Source organism: Falco naumanni, chromosome 11 (assembly GCF_017639655.2).
Source record: "Falco naumanni isolate bFalNau1 chromosome 11, bFalNau1.pat, whole genome shotgun sequence".
In the NCBI taxonomy this organism is placed as follows: Eukaryota; Metazoa; Chordata; class Aves; order Falconiformes; family Falconidae; genus Falco; species Falco naumanni.
The window spans coordinates 6212356-6224891 of record NC_054064.1 but is presented as its reverse complement, the minus strand read 5'-3'; positions in this window follow the sequence as shown (position 1 = coordinate 6224891).

Here is a 12536-nt window from a genome sequence, read left to right as displayed (position 1 = left end):
TAGAACAAAGGCAGCGAGGGGCTCTTCCAGCTCGCACCCACCCCAACCGTGCTCGATCCATCCCTGCAGCATCGCAGGGTGGCTGCCCTGGAACCCCCTGCCCCAGCGAGGCATTTTCCTTCTCCGGTGTTTCCTTTGACTTCCCAACATTAGTAGGTCTAAAATATTTTGCTGCCTGCTTAGCCCTGTTGTAACTAAACTATAATTTTCACTAGCGGGGAAGAGGGATTTCAGAGAAACATCTGGTCTCGTTTCATCAGGATAACAGCTCTGTCTCTATTTATACACAGCCAGGATCGTTGTAGCTCTCAGCTGTTCTTCACTCGACAGCCCCTTTCAAGCTGCCGTGTCCCGCTCGGTTGGGGCGGGCGGGGGGCTGAGGCCAGCCTGCTGCCACGTGAAACAGGAACCCGGCCTAAAAATGGGGACTTGTGAGAACTTGTCCTCTCAACACTTGGCGCTCGCTGTCTGCCGGGCTGGTGACAATGTGCCTTGATGGTTGGGGCTGCTCCTGTCCTTCCATCCTGGTGGAGAGAAAATGAGGAAAACCCCACTGATCGGGAAAATAGTAGCAGTTTGTTCAGTAATCCCGGAGATTTTGCTGGGTGAGGATCAGGCCTGCGATCAGCTAACCTCATCGGTCTGAATAAGCCGGCCTTGATAGCCTGAATTTTCCTCTGAAATCCACATTGTGATTTCAGAGGAAAATCCAGACCATCGAGAAGCAACCAAGTGGCCCTACCTTTTCTCTACACGTTGTTAACAAACAAACTGTGACCCTGCAGAGACATGGGAGGGTCAGAGACTCCGCTTGGGAGGGTGGCATGTCCTACTTAATTCACCACGGTGGGAAGAATCCGCTCTGCTGCCTCCACTCCAGTGCTCACAAGACATCACATCTCATTCAGCATGTTTAAAAACCCCTCAAGTCAAATGGTTGAGTACCTGGAAAATTACCAGACCGCACGTTCAGCAGCGCAAGTCGCTGTATAAAATGAACGCTCATCTCCTGAATAATGATGGCATGTAGGTCGGCATTAATCATCTCGAGAAAGTCTACCCACTGCCCTGCTTTTCCCTCAAATGGGCTGTTCCTCTCCTCCCATCCCAATCTACTTCTAGCCCTGCGTGCCCCCAAAACACAGCTACTTTAGCATCACTCCCTCTCCTCATTTCAGGAGATCTGGACTGGTTATTAATGATTTTCTGATACACAGCTACGAAAGGAGGAGCCCCTTGGACACACAGATTTTTGTAACCCAGATGAGACCAGCGTTTTCCAGATGCGACTATTGATCGTACTGAGGTTGCAAACTCCCTGGAGCAGGATTGAATTTCACCCTGCATTTGTACTGTCTGATGGGAACCTGCCCCTTCAATATACCACTTCAAAATACTGTTCTCGGCAGTGACCTGAGGTTGGGTACATCAATATTTGTTTACTCAGCTCGGGTCTAATTTTCATATGCGCTAGGTAATCCATCTGAATGCAGCAGAAAGGGCCACTCCTGCCTGAACCATCAACCAGGCAGAAATGTGCACCCTTCCCAAAACACCATCCTTGAGGAACAACTCTTGAGGAAGGAAATTTGGCACAGTCTTGGGAGAACATAGTCCGAATATAAACCCTGGTGATTCTGTGGACACTTTGGGGTGGAAGCTTGACCATGTGAGCTCTTCCCTTCCATGACTTTTCTGCTTGGGAAACATTTTTATTTTTTTTCTTATTTAAGACAGTTCCTTTGCAGCACATTGAGTACTTTTGCAAACTGTGTCAGAAGCATGCTAAACTGGCCAATTTCTGTCTGATTGCTGAGAAATGTTCTCTCACCCTGAGCAAAACTATGCAAAGGAGACTAGCAGCATCTTATCCTCCAACAGGATGCTCTTACAGCGAAATCTGCCTCTGTCCCATCCCCTTTATAAAAAGCAAATGTGAAGGCATGTGCAGCACTGACCTTTTCTTCCCCTCCCCCAGGATCTGGGGAGGAGGGGAGTGGGGAAAGGCTGGTGCTGCAATATGAAGTTCTGATTTGGGATATCTTTGCTTTGGGCCCTGGGGTGTGAGGTTTGGACACAAAACCCGAGGAATGGCTGGATGTGGCCTTGCCAGGGTACCTGAAGTCTGATCAAAGGCACTCACAAGTCGGTGCAGAGCCCCTGGAGAGAAGGTAGAGGTTCCTCTCTGTCTGCTGGAGATGCTCAGATCTTCTGCTCTGGCAACACGTCCCCTCGCCTTGCAGGTCAGGAATATCCAGACGCAAAAAAAAAAAAAATAATAATAATCCTTCAGCTTGTCAAAAGCAGTCAGATGGCTGTAAAGCCCAAATGACACACATTTTATTTTTATTTTTATTTCTCTTTTTAAGAGCGGCTGCCTGTCTGCTGCTGCCCCTACTTTAAAACAAAACAATCAGCCTCCAGCAACCTTCAGAACAGATCTGTAAAACTCTCCAACTGACTCTAACAAGCAAAGGCAAGACTGTGACAAACCTGCCAGCTTTTCTCTTCTTGAATTGGATCATCTACAGGGAGCACAGACTGGCATTTAAGAATGTAGCCTTTGAACTGGTCCTTTTTTTGTGCTAAAGCTGGTCCCCGGGATATCGGGGAGGTGACGACAGCAGATGCTGTGATGAGTCAGTGCAGAGGAGGCTGTGGGATGGCCATGGGGTCAGTGAAAGGGTACATTTGCTGGACTGTACTCAGCCAAAAAGGTCTGGGTTTTATCTTTGGGCAAGAAGCGAGGCCAACAAGGAAAGAATGATTTATTTGTCCCTATTTTTCTTGTCAGACTGCAGGTTACATGACTTGGCATGAACTTTGAGAAAATAATCGCTAGTTTTATCTACATCTTTATCAACACAGGCTTCTTTTTCAGGGCTGCCTATATTATTAATTTATCCAGCTTCTTTCTACTATGTTATATATTATATATAACCCACCAAACAGATGGGTTCCTTTCCTTTGCTCTTGTGAGTGGAGACAGATGCAAATGAATAGGCACTTATGCTCTGTTGTGTGGTTACCTAGAGAGGCTGTTGTTTGCAAACAAAGGCTGTACCAGGACACAAATAGCTTCGTTTGGTGTAGCCTGGAGATGCACTTCATTAAAAATACTGCTGTGGTGTCCCCCATGCTGCCCTGCAGTGTTTATCATCGAAGCCGAGCACGGCGGTGGTGGCAGCATCCACCAAAGCAGAACTGATCAAGAGCACTTGAAGATGCTGACATGTCAGAAGAAAGGAGGAGCAAAACTTATCAGCTCCCCTCCTTTCCTCTCCCAATTCTCTAAGCTATTGTTTCTTTAGATGTCTGAATAAGTAAAGGAAAAAACACTGCTCCAGAGCACAAGGCAGCCGTTTTATAACAGCTCACATACAGATACAACATCCAGCTTTCTCCCCTGTGAGCAGACCCAGACAGTTGATGCACGTTACCTTGCACCACAAACGGTAGCGGCTCATGGCAGGGGCTGGATGCCAGTTTGGGGAATTTCCTCGTAGACCACATGGAAGTAGTAACTGTAGCTGCCAGCTCTCAAAGCTAAGTCCAGCCCTGTCTCCTGCAGGGACGGCACCTGCAAAAGATGCTGGGATGGGGATGCATCTCTGCCTGTCACCTGTGAACCTCCTGGGAGCAGAGCCTGCCCCATAGGGTTGATGGCCATGGTGGGTCCTGGTCCACAACTAGGCATCATGGTGACATGAATAAGATATCAGCGTAGTTGTTGTAGACTGTCCCTGTTAAAAATGCAGAGATCACTAAAGCTATGTGCCCATGATTGTCCAGGTTCAAGCTGCATTTAACGTAAAATGTAGGAATCTCAGAGTTGGGTAATAAAAAAATCTGAGTCTCAGAGCAAGAATTGCCTTGTGGTGGAAAATGGCTGTGTGGTGAGGGTCACAGCAGCCCTTCAGCCCAGAGTGCAACCAGGATTTAGGGTCGCAAGGAGAAGATTCAGGACATTGAAGTAGTACAGAGGCAGACTGAAAACCATAAAAACATCTTGGGCACTTGAGAAGAAACACCCAAACAGACCTGCCTCCACTGAACACAAGTTTATAACCACATGACAATGGCAACAGCCACAGTCAGAGCAATGATGTAGCTTTGTGCTACATTGTGCTTTGATGTGCCGTGTTCTCTCCTGAGAAGGTCCAGGCTCAGTCCCTCTGCCTTTGTTTTGCCTGCCAGGCTCTGCAAGGATTTTGGTGTTCTCTTCTGCTGGGTGTCAGTACTTGGCCAATTATTCCATAGAGAGGCACAGCAACATCCCTCCAGCAGCCGTACCTGCTGCTGTGCCTGTGTGGCATTTGGGGCATCAGATGTACTACCTCAGTCAATTAAAAGTGTCCCAGGAAAAAAAAATACTGCCATTTCATTTCCACTTTTCCAGGAATAAAGCATGCATTTGGAGTGCAGATGACAGTGGTGCCATCCATGCAGGGGAGGAAGAGATCCTTGAAGGTGCTGAGCAGCCAGGAGCAATGCTCAGCAGCTGCAACACAGGGAGGAGGCAAGCAGCGTGGAACGATACCATTTTTACAATCCCTATTCTGCCCTTAATTACAAGCTTAAGTGATGGCTAATAAAGATGATCCAAAACAAATAAATTGAGCTGCTGCTCTAATTAAGCGGCTTTTGCGGCATGCAACGAGCCAGACCCATCTGTGTCGTAGTTCAGCAGAAGCCAGGAGGGTTCCACGAGGGATTCATCTGAATTGCATCTGAACTGCATCAAGGAGGAAAAGGCAGCGCTGACCATTACGTTTCCTACAGTGCTAAATCAAGAAACACTGGTCTGTCCCCCAGACAGTCATCCTGGGCAGGGGCACAGCCATCCACATACACTTCATTTGATTGCATCTGCCTTTATAGCAAGTACATTAACATGAAACCTTCCGTTGTTTACGGGAGGGATGCAGCGACTGTTTTTCTGCCCAGGTAATACTGTAACAGTAACACTTCATGGCTGTGCCCATTTTTTAACCAGCCCCGTACGGCAGAGACAAGAAGCGATTACTAATGGACGTATGCTTATTTGATGGATGAAATGAGCTGACAGATTCCCTTTGGCAAATTGCAGCAAAAGGCTTTTCAAGTTGTCCACTTAATCTCACAGGTAAGGGCTGATACCCGGGAAGAGCAGATGCAAAGGACAAGGCATAGAAGCGCCCACGCTGTGACTGCCCTGCATGCTGTGACTGTCCTGCAGATATACAGCTCTAATTTCAGGAGCCTGAGCTCCCAAACCACGGCTAACGCTCCCGCAAGCCTCCACTCTCCAGATGTGCAATGCCCAGTCACCTCTGTGGGTACAGTTCAAAATGTTTAGGGCTCCCTGAGCTTAAGTGCAAATTTTTGCCTGAGAAATACTGAGTATCTGGGAGACACGTAGGATATTATATTCCTCCATCCTCTGTACTGTCCATGGAAGGGTGTAGCCTCAGCGTCATATCTTCTATGACCACAGCTGATATTTTAAAATCCATTTACCCCAGAGAAAAGCCGGTGCGCTATCCTTTCGTAGGACTCCTATCCAGGCTGTATATGATGTCTTGTACGTGCCCCAGCGTTTCTGAAAATGGTACCAGCGTTCAGCCTGAGCTTGCTTTCTTCTTCACGTCACCACAACACACCAGGGCTAGTGGTCATGACCCCAGTAAGAAAAGCACTGTCTTCCTAAACTATTAAACACCAGTTATTGGAGCTAATCCTAGAAGGAAAAAGGGGATAGTGAAAATCTCATGCCCATTCAGATGGAGGGCACTCTGTGTTGTGCAGCATCAGCTGGACCTCTGAGACGGTGCCCTGCACAGATCCCATCCATCATCAGTCCTGTCATGCTTTGGTCTTAAGAGCTCTTGCAGGATTTTATTAGAAGAAACCCCCTCTGTTCCTCATCCCAAATGCCCAGAAAAAATGGGTGGTCACATGCAAACATGCCGCTTCACTTTAAGGTAAAGACAAGGACACGCAGGTGGTGTGATCACCGGTGCCAAGCAGGAGCTGCCTCTGGTATGATTAGCCAGCAAAGTTTACCCCGTGCCATGGCATGGGCTGGACAGCTACATGGTGTGTGTGGCACAGCACAACCCTCTGCCTTCGCAAGGTAACTGCTATGTGGACCAGTAACTACTAGACACACTGCGGTCTTCCTCTTTGCGCCACAACTGTAACAAATAGCCACACTGATTTCTCCAGACCCAAATTTATCATCTCACAACTCCCTCCCTCATATGCATTCCCATCCGCCTTCCGGACAGGGAGTTATTACAAGATATTTCAGCCCAAGCAGCACACTATTTTCTCTGAAAATCATGTACAAATGGCAGAGCAGCTCCAAAGCAGGAGATTACCCAGGGGAAAAGGATGAGCTTGTGGTTAAACCATGGGATGGAGAGTCAGCAGATCAGGGTTTCCCATCCCCTGGCTCTGTGAGCTTTGACTCAACTCGTGGCCCATGCATGTTTGGTTTCCCCATCTGGAAAGCCTATGAGATGACACGCTGCGATGGCAACACACAGCTGTTTATAGCTGCTGGGAACCACCATGTCCTCCTGCAAAGGCACACTCTCTCACTGCAAAAAATCAAGCCTTCAGGATACAAGATGCTCCTCTGCAACATTTTCCACCAGTGTGGCTCACCAGAGCTGCAAAGATCTACTTAGATATTTCAATATTGACCCAATATTGAAAGCATCAGTGGGCACTCAGTGCCCAGTCCCTGGGGGACGCGCAGCCACAGGCACATAGGTGGCTGTACCCGGGGAGCCGTGCTGTGGGGCCACCCTGCTGCCTTCCCAGCTGCCTCCCAAGGTGAGATGGGGCATGGGGAGGGGGCTGGCAGGCCCCGAGCCACCTTTTCTTTTTTCCCCCATCCATTCCTCTCTCCCCTTCAGCACCCACTGCCTCCTGAGGGGCAGCTCAGCCCCAGGGCAGGGCTTCCTTCGCTTCCTCACAAGCCCAGCACTGGAGATCTTCGTTCCCACACCACCTTGCTGGAGCATCCCTGAAATCCTCCTTGGCTTTCGGTGGGAGGGCTGTATGCTATTAAGTCATACCTGGTGAGAAGATGGGACAGTTTTACCTCCTGCAGGCTCTTGTGTTTCAGGATGGGTATCCAGGAACAAACCTCCTGGAGAAGAGGTGCTCAGGGCTACCAAGCCACACTGTGCACCAAGCTGACAAAGCCCCTGGTCAAGCAGGATGTTCCATCCCCTCCTCTGCAGCCCCACCAGGTACAGTGCCTGCTGCAAAGGCTTGTGGCATTTGATGAATCCCCGAGAATAATCTAATGCCCCTGTATTGGAGAAGTCAACTCACGTTCCTCAGGGGAGCTTGTACCTGCTCTGCTCTCAGCTCCAGGATCTGTTGTTCCTCTGTTCCCTTCATCATCTGCTTCAGCACCCTCTTCTCTTTGGATCTTTCCTGCTGTCCTTGTCCCCTCTGCAAACACTACTGCCAGCGCAGGGGCCACCAGCTTCATGCACTGGAGAAAGCCCAGCTCTGGGAATTGGACAGTACCTCCAGCCCCCTCTGCACCTCCTCTGCCCTGTCCATTTGCCCTGAAACTCTTCACAGCACAAGGGCTGCCCCTTTTTTGTATTCGGGCAACACCTTACAGCAGGTCAGCCCTGCTTTCAAATCAGCCTCTTAATGCTGCATTAGCAAGAACAATAACGTCCCCTCTCCTGGCTCTTTACAAGGAGGGTCTTTGCCTCCCATTTACAAGTGTGGACCCTGAATGTACACAAGTGACATGTCCAACATCTCCAGACAGAGAATCAGCAGCAGAGCTGGGAGATCTCCAGTGAAGCGGGCTAAGGACAGGACATACAAACAGACAAAGGTTATATGCAGGTTGCAAAAGGTATAGAAGGAAAGGGGAAAGTTAAACCCAGGCTGCAAGGCAGGGTGGTGTTCAGATCTGACCTCCACTGTCTGCCAGCCCACCCCAGCATACAGCCCCACCATGGTGGTAGAGTGTTCAGTACGTATTTGCCACGTCCTTGAAAGAGAAAGAGTTTGAAAAATTGTTGGGCTCCCCCCCCCCCCCCAGTTATTTGTGCTGGGGAAAAGGGATGACACACTTAAAACCCACAGGGCCTCATGTACGTGCACCAAGGAGATAAAAAAATCCACTGATGTCTCCTGTAATAATCAACATAGACAGAAAGAATGAACATCCTCAACTGAAGCATAGCACACAACTGCCGCAGCACAATAGCTGCTCCTCAATACATGCTGTCCATTTTCCATCAGGTCCCGTGGGACAACATCTCGGGGGGAATCCACACAAGCCAGCACAAAACCAGTCACTGTCCCCAGTTTCATCTGCTTGAGACTGTGACTTATGGAGAGCATCGGTGCCTCTGAGAGATGGGACAGGTCAGCGTGGCAGCTGGAGAAACCAGGATTTGGTTATTCAGCCTTTGCTGCAAACTCAGAGCAGCGCCTCTAAAACGCTTCTGCTGCTGTGGGATGGGAGTTAACGTTTGCCCCCTTCTCTTTTGCAGGTCCCTGTGGGTGTCCATTACTGGGGGCTAAATTAACAGCTATCTTGGCCTGCCAGGGACTGCATCTGGAAAACCATGTTCTTCCTTTCACTCCTGGTGAGAAGGTGACTGATCTGTGCAGAAAGTGTAGAGTAACTAAAACTGAAGTATGAAGTTCTCGCTGGGTTAAGAGCTGGGAAGGAAAGGTCACTGCAGGTGAAGCAGGGGTGCACTTACAGCACCTTCTTAGAGCCAGCGAGACCACCACATTTTAACATCCTCCTTGAAGATACTCAGTGTAAAACATTTTGCATTTTCAAGGTAGCCTGCGAAGAGCACTCACGCTAGTCTGAGGAGAGCTGCAGTAAATATTAAACTTGCCTGAAAGCTGAGAAAACCAGAGCATAGGAAGATTTGGGCAGGGCTGGGTTCTTCTGTCCTAAGTGCAGAGCTGCTCAGTGCTGCAATAACTTGCATAAGCACGAGGCACCCTGGCACCGTGGGCAGGGGTGCCAGCCTGTCCCTGGGCACACATGCCACCCTGGCAGCAGACACAGGGGCTGTTCCCCTGCTGAAGGCATGTCCTTGCCCCTTGCAAAAAACCCCGCTGGCCCCCAAGCCCCTGCATCTTTCAGTGCATGGGTGATGCTTCATGCACTGAGACTAAAAATTTTCCAGTCCACGAACGCTGTGTCCTGTGCCTTGATCACAACCCTGGAGTCCAAAGGCGTGAAAATATCTCCTTTCCTCTGCAAAAACGTACTGGTATTATCAATTAAAATAAACCCACACCTAATTGAGCAGGCGGTTGCTGTCTGCTGGGCTGATGCTGCCATCTTCTGCCCACCCAGCGCTTTGCTGCCGAGAGCTTCCCCAGCCCAGGGACCTGCCCATGTGCAGGCAAAGGAGAGAGGGAATGAAAAAAACCAATGCAGGAATGTAAGAATTTAGGAACAGCCTCATGGTCCCTCACATCCACTGTGGATGGAGATCCAGAGGTGCGCCGTGGAGGTTGTCCTCTGCACTGGGGCTGTGGCTGGGAGTCCGGGGTGCTGAGCCCTGCCAGGTGGAGAGAGCAAAAGCTCTGCGTGAGCAATCACGTCCAAAAGATGAAGGGGGTAAATACATGCAGTTAATGCAGTTGCTAAGTGGACTGTTATTAGAAACAGCTTGAGCTGTTCACGGTTCTTCCAGAAAATGCAGGAAAATCAAATGTTTAATTCAGAGAGAGCAGCAGAACCATACAATTTCTCTCCTGACACACATCCTAAAAGGGTTGGTTGTTGTTTTTTTTTAGCAGGGATACAGAGTAATTGGTGTGACTGGCACTAAAGCTATGGTGGCAGAGTGTGTCATTGATCAGAAGTTAAGGATACAGAGCATTTGTTTTCCAAAATCGCAAAACACTTTTTGTCTCTTTGTTCAGGGCTTTAGTTCTGCCAGAGCTGCTGCCTCACAACCCTCCAATTACTTTTCCCCCTTCCTCTGGCACTGCTGGCAGAGTGGGATGCTTGAGGCGAGTTTTCCCAAACAGTGGGCTGTTAAAAGATGCAAAAACTGTTAAAGCAGATATTTTCACATACCAAGCCCCCACAATGCCTCGCCACGGGTACAGTTCGGCAGAGCTTCAGCCCCATCCTTCCTTGGGATTAGTCTTTTTGCGGGTCTTTGTAGGCAGATGTGGTGGCAGATCCCTGAGGATGCGGTGGCATTGCCACCTATGGCACAGCCTCGCTGGCTCTTGATCGTAGGGCACGGCTTCGGCTGGGGTAAGTAACAGCAGCTCAGAGGCAGCATGTGAAGCGTAACCCCAAACCTGGGCATTTCAGCTGTCAAAACGTTGTGGCATCTTGTCTCTTCTGCACACCTCTGTATAAGCCGGGGCAGGTCATTTCAGGTTTGTGCCTTGATTTTCCCTCACTCTAAGCAGGGGAGAAGCGTGCAGATCCCATGGAGGTGAGGATTGCACAGCATCCAGGTGGGATGTAGCCAGCGAGAGACATGTTCAGCAGCCCCAACCTGTTGAATTTCAACAGCATTAAATTGCCAGGGGATGCAGGAAAGGCAACTCAAACTAAACCCCCCCAGATACAGCACAAGCTTTAAAATTGTTCAACATGAACGTTCTTCAAAGAATTTGACATGCCTGGTGAACCTGTTCATTGCTGAGAGACTTTATACACCACAGGCCACATGCAGTGGTGAATTAATTCCCCGTTCCCCAGCTGGGAAGTGTCCCAAGCAGGTGACATGGCATAGCTGTCTCACCTAAGACCAGCCTGCTGTCCATGTGTGTGTCTCCTGATGCGGCCCTAGGACAGCAGTTCCAGTTTGGAGGAACTGGCTGAAATGCAGAGTTCTCTGCTCCTCAAGTATAGAAGCATCATTAGACAAAACCATAGAGGTTAAGCAACTTCCCGATGTCCACACAGAGAAACAACAGCAGAGGTGGGGGCAGCCTGCAGAAATCACGTCTACACCTCGATTCATGCAATCCTCCTCCCCCCGCCCTACAGCAGAGGCAATTACACGGTCTGTCTGAAGAGTACAGCAGTGACATTTTCTCTACAGCCTGGAGTTAATGTACTTCTGCTTGTAAAGTCAGCCAGCAAATGCAGATGCTTGCTTAGCAGATGATTTCGCTTTGCTACATCAAAGCTTTGGGCTGGGGCAGAGCCAGCCTCCTGGGTTCAGCTGAGGTGGGGAGGGGACCTTTACTCCAGAGAGGTACCCCTCAGATAGCTGTGGTACCCAGCACATCCTTGATGGCGGGAGGGATTCTTGTGGCCTGGAAACATATCGTCCCTTTCAGAAATCAACAAATTTTTTTTCTGCTGTGCCATGTACATATACACATTTTAAACACATACAGAGGAAGAGCTGGGTCACTGGCTCCAGCTTCCCATTTGCTATAAACAAAACAAAAAAGAATCATACCTCCAGCCCAAGATGCTCTGTGCTTCCCTAAGAGCAGCTTTTACACGAGGTGGTGGGTTTTCCTTTGGTCTCAGGTGGTAGCAGCAGCTGGAAGTGACCCCAAGTACGAGCTGGCCCTGAAAAGCAGCACAAGCCATGGCAGAGCCACAGCTGGAGCAGACAGAGGAGGTGAAGATGCTTACAGGCAGCAGAGCAGTTGACGTGGCTGTTGAGGCCATCAGCAGGGACATCTCCAAGCCAGCTCGGCAAAGTTGCACTGAAATGAAGGCCCTGCCTTATGCCAAACCCATGTGAACGCAGGTGATGCTGTTGACCTGTTTGAAGGTTTTGCTGCCCCATGGGGGAAGGTTAAGTGAACCTGTTGGGCGCTGTGTGCAGAGCTGCAGCACAGGGAAGGCTGTTTTAGGGTCCAGATGCAACATCTGTGCTTAAGCTCCCTGTGCACACAGAGGGGGTGTGGGTGGGATAGGGCTTTGCCTTGTTACTTTTTTTTTGTTTAGGTTTTTAAGTATGCTGTTTGAAAACGGATGCCAAAGTACAACACTCCAGACCAGAGCTTTTCATACCTGAAAGCTCAGCATCCGCAGCAGTTCAGCCCTCCTCAGGGTGCAAGTACTGCCTCAAGACCAGGTGCAAGAGCCAGACTAGAGGTGTCTTTCCTCCCTCTCCCTGCAGGTTGGTGTGGGAGGGCAGGATTGTGGGGATGGATTTTGCCAGAGGAAAAATCCCCTCGGTTCCCAGGAATCTGCTGCTTCTAAAGAACACATCTGCCACGAGAGCATACCGAGTCCATACCAGGAAGATGATTTCCCCATTTTTTCCTCTATCTCATCCATTTGTCAGTGTTGCCAGGAGGGAAATATCCACCCCCCCACCCCCCACCACCGTTGGAGCAATCTTCAAACTAGAAGAGGTAAGCATGAAGCAGATTCCTCAGGATTATTTTAGCAAAGCTCTTTTTCTGTAGGTAGAAACAGGTTTTTGTGTGCAGTTAGACTCTGGCACAGAAGCCTCCAGAGTCCTGCTTCTCTAAGACACAAAAATATTAAATCAAGAAATCCCATTTTCCCCTCACCCTTTTTAATCTTCTTTCACTGG